This window comes from Petromyzon marinus, chromosome 63 (genome assembly GCF_048934315.1).
Source record: "Petromyzon marinus isolate PM22_M1 ecotype Great Lakes invasive population chromosome 63, UKy_Petmar_22M1.pri1.0, whole genome shotgun sequence".
NCBI lineage: Eukaryota > Metazoa > Chordata > Hyperoartia > Petromyzontiformes > Petromyzontidae > Petromyzon > Petromyzon marinus.
Window position 1 is genome coordinate 1,223,304 of NC_133729.1, and position 10,000 is coordinate 1,233,303.

Genomic DNA, 10,000 nt, shown 5'->3' on the forward strand with positions numbered 1-10,000 from the left:
CACCACCATGACCATCACCACCACCACCACCATCACCACCACCATCACCACCATCACCACCATCACCATCATCACCACCATCACCACCATCACAACCACCATCACCACCACCATCACAACCAACATCACCACCACCATCGCCATCACCACCCCCACCACCACTATCATCATCACCACCACCATCACCAGCATCACCACCACCATCACTACCACCACCATCACCACCATCACCACCACCACCACCATCACCACCAACACCACCACCATCACCACCACCACCATCACCACAACCAGCACCATCAACACCATCACCATCACCACCACCATCACCACCACCACGACCACCACCATCATCACCACCACCATCACCACAACCACCACCACCATCACCACTATAACCACCATCACCACCACCATCACCATAACCACCACCATCACCACCATCACCACCACCATCACCACCATTACCACCATCACCACCACCATCACCACCGTCACCACCACCACCATCACCACTATCACCATCACCACCACCACCACCACCATCACCACGACCACCACCACCACCACCACCACCACAACCATCACCACAATCACCACCATCACCACCAACATCACTACCACCACCATCACCACCATCACCACCACCACCATCATCACCACCATCACCACCATCACAACCACCATCACCACCATCACCACCATCACCACCACCACCACCATCACCACAATCAACACCACCACCACCACCATCACCACCACCACCACCATCACCACGACCAACACCATCACCACCACCACCACCATCACCACCACCAGCACCACCACCATCACCACCATCAACACCACCATCACCACCATCACCACCAAAATCACCGCCATCACCACCAACATCACAACCACCACAATCACCATCATCACCACCATCACCACCATCACAACCACCATCACCACCATCACCACCACCACCACCATCACCACCACCATCACCACCATCACCACCATCACCATCACCACCACCATCACCACCATCACCACCATCACCATCATCACCACCATCACCACCATCACAACCACCATCACCACCATCACCACCACCATCACCATCACAACCACCATCACCACCACCACCATCACCACCATCACCACCACCACCACCACCATCACCACCATCACCACCACCACGATCACCACCACCACCATCACCACCACCGGCACCACCACCATCACCACCATCAACACCACCATCACCACCATCACCACCAACATCACCACCACCATCACCATCACCACCCCCACCACCACCATCATCAACACCACCACCATCACCAGCATCACCACCACCATCACTACCACCACCATCACCACCACCACCACCAGCACCACCACCATCACCACCATCAACACCACCATCACCACCATCACTACCAACATCACCACCACCATGACCATCACCACCCCCACCATCATCATCACCACCACCATCACCAGGATCACCACCACCATCACTACCACCACCATCACCACCATCACCACCACCACCATCACCACCAACACCACCACCATCACCACCACCATCACCACAACCAGCACCATCACCACAACCATCACCATCACCACCATCACCACCATCACCACCACCATCACCATCACCACCACCACCATCACCACCACCACCACCATCACCACCATCACCATCACCACCACCACCACCACGATCACCACCACCACCATCACCATCACCACCACGACCATCACCACCACCACCATCACCACCATCACCATCACCACCACCATCACCACCATCACCACCATCACCATCATCACCACCATCACCACCATCACAACCACCATCACCACCATCACCACCACCACCATCACCACCATCACCACCATCACCATCACCACCATCACCACCACCATCACCATCACAACCACCATCACCACCACCACCATCACCACCATCACCACCACCACAACCCATCACCACCATCACCACCACCACCATCACCACCATCACAACCACCATCACCACCATCACCACCACCACCATCACCACCATCACCACAACCACCACCACCACCACCACCAACACCACCACCATAACCACCACCATCACCACCACCATCACCATCACCACCACCATCACCACCATCACCACCATCACCATCATCACCACCATCACCACCACCATCACCACCACCACCACCATCACCACCACCACCACCACCACCACCACCACCACAACCATCACCACAACCATCACCACCATCACCATCATCACCACCATCACCACCACCAACACCACCATCACCACCACCATCACCACCACCATCACCACCATCACCACCAACATCACCACCACCATCACCACCACCATCACCACCATCACCACCATCACCACCACCATCACCACCATCACCATCATCAGCACCATCACCACCATCACAACCACCATCACCACCACCACCACCACCACCATCACCACCACCATCACCACCATCACCACCACCATCACCACCATCACCACCATCACCACCACCATCACCACGACCACCACCATCACCACCACCACCATCACCACCATCACCATCACCACCATCACCACCACCATCACCACCATCACCACCACCATCACCACCATCATAACCAACATCATTACCACCACCATCACCACCACCACCACCACCACCAACATCACCACCACCATCACCACCCCCACCACCATCATCATCATCACCACCACCATCACCAGCATCACCACCACCACCATCACCACCATCACCACCACCACCATCACCACCAACACCACCACCATCACCACCACCATCACCACAACCAGCACCATCACCACCAGCATCACCATCACCACCACCATCACCACCACCACCACCATCACCACCACTATCACTACCACCAACATCACCACCATCACAACCACCACCATCACCACCACCACCACCATCACCACCACCACCACCACCACCACCATCACAATCACCACCATCACCATCACCACCACCATCACCACCACCACCACCACCATCACCACCACCACCACCACAACCAGCACCATCACCACCACCATCACCATCACCACCACCATCACCACCACCACCACCATCACCACCACCACCATCACCACCACGACCATCACCACCATCACCATCACCACCATCACCACCATCACCACCATTACCACCAAAATCATTACCACCATCACCACCACCACCACCACCATCACCACCAACATCATCACCACCATCGCCATCACCACCCCCACCACCACCATCATCATCACCACCACCATCACCATCACCACCACCACCATCACCACAACCAGCACAATCACCACCATCACCACCACCATCACCACCACCACCACCACCACCACCACGACCACCACCATCATCACCACCACCATAATCACAACCACCACCACCATCACCACTATAACCACCACCATCACCACCACCATCACCATAACCACCACCATCACCACCACCATCACCACCATCACCACCATCACCACCACCATCACCACCGTCACCACCACCACCACCATCACCACTATCACCATCACCACCATCACCACCACCACCACCACCATCACCACGACCACCACCACCACCACCACCACCACAAGCATCACCACAATCACCACCATCACCAACAACACTACCACCACCATCACCACCATCACCACCACCACCACCACCATCATCACCACCATCACCACCATCACAACCACCATCACCACCATCACCACCATCACCACCACCACCACCATCACCACAATCAACACCACCACCACCACCATCACCACCACCATCTCCACGACCAACACCATCACCACCACCACCACCACAACCACCATCACGACCACCAGCACCACCACCATCACCACCATCAACACCACCATCACCACCATCACCACCAAAATCACCGCCATCACCACCAATATCACAACCACCACAATCACCATCATCACCACCATCACCACCATCACAACCACCAACACCATCATCACCACCACCACCACCATCACCACCACCATCACCACCATCACCACCATCACCATCACTACCACCATCACCACCATCACCACGATCACCATCATCACCACCATCACCACCATCACAACCATCATCACCGCCATCACCACCACCACCACCATCACCACCATCACCATCACCACCATCACCACCACCATCACCATCACAACCACCATCACCACCACCACCATCACCACCATCACCACCACCACCACCATCACCACCATCACCACCATCACCACCACCACCACCATCACCACCACCAGCACCACCACCATCACCACCATCAACACCACCATCACCACCATCACCACCACCAACATCACCACCACCATCACCATCACCACCCCCACCACCACCATCATCAACACCATCACCATCACCAGCATCACCACCACCATCACTACCACCACCATCACCACCACCACCACCACCAGCACCACGACCATCACCACCATCAACACCACCATCACCACCATCACCACCAACATCACCACCACCATGATCATCACCACCCCCACCACCACCATCATCATCACCACCACCATCACCAGGATCACCACCACCATCACTACCACCACCATCACCACCATCACCACCACCAACATCACCACCAACATCACCACCTTCACCACCACCATCACCACAACCAGCACCATCACCACCACCATCACCATCACTACAATCACCATCACCATCACCACCACCACCATCACCACCACCACCACCATCACCGCCATCACCACCACCACCATCACCACCACCATCACCACCACCACCACCACCACCACCATCACCACCACCACCATCACCACCACGACCATCACCACCACCACCACCATCACCACCATCACCATCACCACCACCATCACCACCATCACCACCATCACCACCATCACCACTATCACCACCATCACAACCACCATCACCACCATCACCACCACCATCACCACCATCACCACCATCACCACCATCACCACCACCATCACCATCACAACCACCATCACCACCACCACCATCACCACCATCACCACCACCACCATCACCACCATCACCACCACCACCACCATCACCACCACCACCATCACCACCACCGGCACCACCACCCTGACCACCATCAACACCACCATCACCACCATCACCACCAACATCACCACCACCATCACCATCACCACGCCCACCACCGCCATCATCAACACCACCACCATCACCAGCATCACCACCATCACTACCACCACCATCACCACCATCACCACCACCATCACCACCAACACCACCACCATCACCACCTCCATCACCACAACCAGCACCATCACCACCACCATCACCATCACCACCACCATCACCACCACCATCACCATCACCACCACCACCACCATCACCACCACCACCACCATCACCACCATCACCATCACCACCACCACAATCACCACCACCATCACCACCACCACCAACACCACCACCACCACCATCACCTCCACCACCATCACCACCACGACCATCACCACCACCACCACCATCACCACCATCACCATCACCACCACCATCACCACCATCACCATCATCACCACCATCACCACCATCACAACCACCATCACCACCACCATCACCACCAACATCACCACCACCATCGCCATCACCACCACCACCACCACCACCATCATCATCACCACCACCATCACCAGCATCACCACCACCATCACTACCACCATCACCACCATCACCACCACCACCACCATCACCACCACCATCACCATCACCACCACCATCACCACCACCACCACCACCACCACCACGACCACCACCATCATCACCACCACCATCACCACCACCACCATCACCACTATAACCACCACCATCACCACCACCATCACCATAACCACCACCATCACCGCCATCACCACCACCATCACCACCATTACCACCATCACCACCACCATCACCACTGTCACCACCACCACCATCACCACTATCACCATCACCACCACCACCACCATCACCACGACCACCACCACCACCACCACAACCATCACCACAATCACCACCATCACCACCAACATCACTACCACCACCATCACCACCATCACCACCACCACCATCATCACCACCATCACCACCATCACAACCACCATCACCACCATCACCACCACCACCACCACCATCACCACAATCAACACCACCACCACCACCACCATCACCACCACCACCACCATCACCACGACCAACACCATCACCACCACCACCACCACCATCACCACCACCAGCACCACCACCATCACCACCATCAACACCACCATCACCACCATCACCACCAAAATCACCGCCATCACCACCAACATCACAACCACCACAATCACCATCATCACCACCATCACAACCACCATCACCACCATCACCACCACCATCACCAACACCATCACCACCACCATCACCATCACAACCACCATCACCACCACCACCACCATCACCACCATCACCACCACCACCACCATCACCACCATGACCACCATCACCACCAACACCATCACCACCACCGGCACCACCACCATCACCACCATCAACACCACCATCACCACCATCACCACCAACATCACCACCACCATCACCATCACCACCCCCACCACCACCATCATCAACACCACCACCATCACCAGCATCACCACCACCATCACTACCACCACCATCACCATCACCACCACCACCACCAGCACCACCACCATCACCACCATCAACACCACCATCACCACCATCACCACCAACATCACCACCACCATGACCATCACCACCCCCACCACCACCATCATCATCACCACCACCATCACCAGGATCACCACCACCATCACTACAACCACCATCACCACCATCACCACCACCACCATCATAACCAACACCACCACCATCACCACCATCACCACCACCATCACCACCAACACCACCACCATCACCACCTCCATCACCACAACCAGCACCATCACCACCACCATCACCATCACCACCACCATCACCACCACCATCACCATCACCACCACCACCACCACCATCACCACCACCACCACCATCACCACCATCACCATCACCACCACCACAATCACCACCACCATCACCACCACCACCAACACCACCACCACCACCACCATCACCTCCACCACCATCACCACCACGACCATCACCACCACCACCACCATCACCACCATCACCATCACCACCACCATCACCACCATCACCATCATCACCACCATCACCACCATCACAACCACCATCACCACTACCATCACCACCAACATCACCACCACCATCGCCATGACCACCACCACCACCACCATCATCATCACCACCACCATCACCAGCATCACCACCACCACCACTACCACCATCACCACCATCACCACCACCACCACCATCACCACCAACACCACCACCATCACCACCACCACCATCACCACAACCAGCACCATCACCACCATCACCATCACCACCACCATCACCACCACCACCACCACCACCACGACCACCACCATCATCACCACCACCATCACCACCACCACCATCACCACTATAACCACCACCATCACCACCACCATCACCATAACCACCACCATCACCGCCATCACCACCACCATCACCACCATTACCACCATCACCACCACCATCACCACTGTCACCACCACCACCATCACCACTATCACCATCACCACCACCACCACCATCACCACGACCACCACCACCACCACCACAACCATCACCAAAATCACCACCATCACCACCAACATCACTACCACCACCATCACCACCATCACCACCACCACCATCATCACCACCATTACCACCATCACAACCACCATCACCACCATCACCACCACCACCACCATCACCACAATCAACACCACCACCACCATCAACACCACCACCACCACCACCATCACCACGACCAACACCATCACCACCACCACCACCATCACCACCACCAGCACCACCACCATCACCACCATCAACACCACCATCACCACCATCACCACCAAAATCACCGCCATCACCACCATCACCAACACCATCACCACCATCACCATCACCACCACCATCACCACCATCACCACCATCACCATCATCACCACCATCACCACCATCACAACCACCATCACCACCATCACCACCACCACCACCATCACCACCATCACCACCATCACCATCACCACCATCACCACCACCATCACCATCACAACCACCACCACCACCACCATCACCACCATCACCACCACCACCACCACCATCACCACCAACACCATCACCACCACCGGCACCACCACCATCACCACCATCAACACCACCATCACCACCATCACCACCAACATCACCACCACCATCACCATCACCACCCCCACCACCACCATCATCAACACCACCACCATCACCAGCATCACCACCACCATCACTACCACCACCATCACCACCACCACCACCAGCACCACCACCATCACCACCATCAACACCACCATCACCACCATCACCACCAACATCACCACCACCATGACCATCACCACCCCCACCACCACCATCATCATCACCACCACCATCACCAGGATCACCACCACCATCACTACAACCACCATCACCACCATCACCACCACCACCATCATAACCAACACCACCACCTTCACCACCACCATCACCACAACCAGCACCATCACCATCACTACAATCACCACCACCATCACCATCACCACCACCATCACCACCACCACCACCATCACCACCATCGCCATCACCACCACCATCACCACCACCATCACCACCACCACCACCACCATCACCACCACCACCATCACCACCACGACCATCACCACCACCACCACCATCACCACCATCACCATCACCACCACCACCATCACCACCATCACCATCATCACCACTATCACCACCATCACAACCACCATCACCACCATCACCACCACCACCACCATCACCACCATCACCACCATCACCATCACCACCATCACCACCACCATCACCATCACAACCACCATCACCACCACCACCATCACCACCATCACCACCACCACCACCATCACCACCATCACCACCACCACCACCACCACCATCACCACCACCGGCACCACCACCATGACCACCATCAACACCACCATCACCACCATCACCACCAACATCACCACCACCATCACCATCACCACCCCCACCACCACCATCATCAACACCACCACCATCACCAGCATCACCACCATCACTACCACCACCATCACCACCATCACCACCACCATCACTACCAACACCACCACCATCACCACCACCATCACCACAACCAGCACCATCACCACCACCATCACCATCACCACCACCATCACCACCACCATCACCATCACCACCACCACCATCACCACCACCACCACCATCACCACCATCACCATCACCACCACCACAATCACCACCACCATCACCACCACCAACACCACCACCATCACCTCCACCACCATCACCACCACGACCATCACCACCACCACCACCACCACCACCACCACCACCACCACCACCATCACCACCATCACCATCACCACCACCATCACCACCATCACCACCATCACCATCATCACCACCATCACCACCATCACAACCACCATCACCACCACCATCACCACCAACATCACCACCACCATCGCCACCACCACCACCACCATCATCATCACCACCACCACCACCACCATCACCACCATCACCATCACCACCACCACCATCACCACCATCACCATCATCACCACTATCACCACCATCACAACCACCATCACCACCATCACCACCACCACCACCACCACCACCACCACCATCACCACCATCACCATCACCACCATCACCACCACCATCACCATCACAACCATCACCACCACCATCACCACCATCACCACCACCACCACCATCACCACCATCACCACCACCAC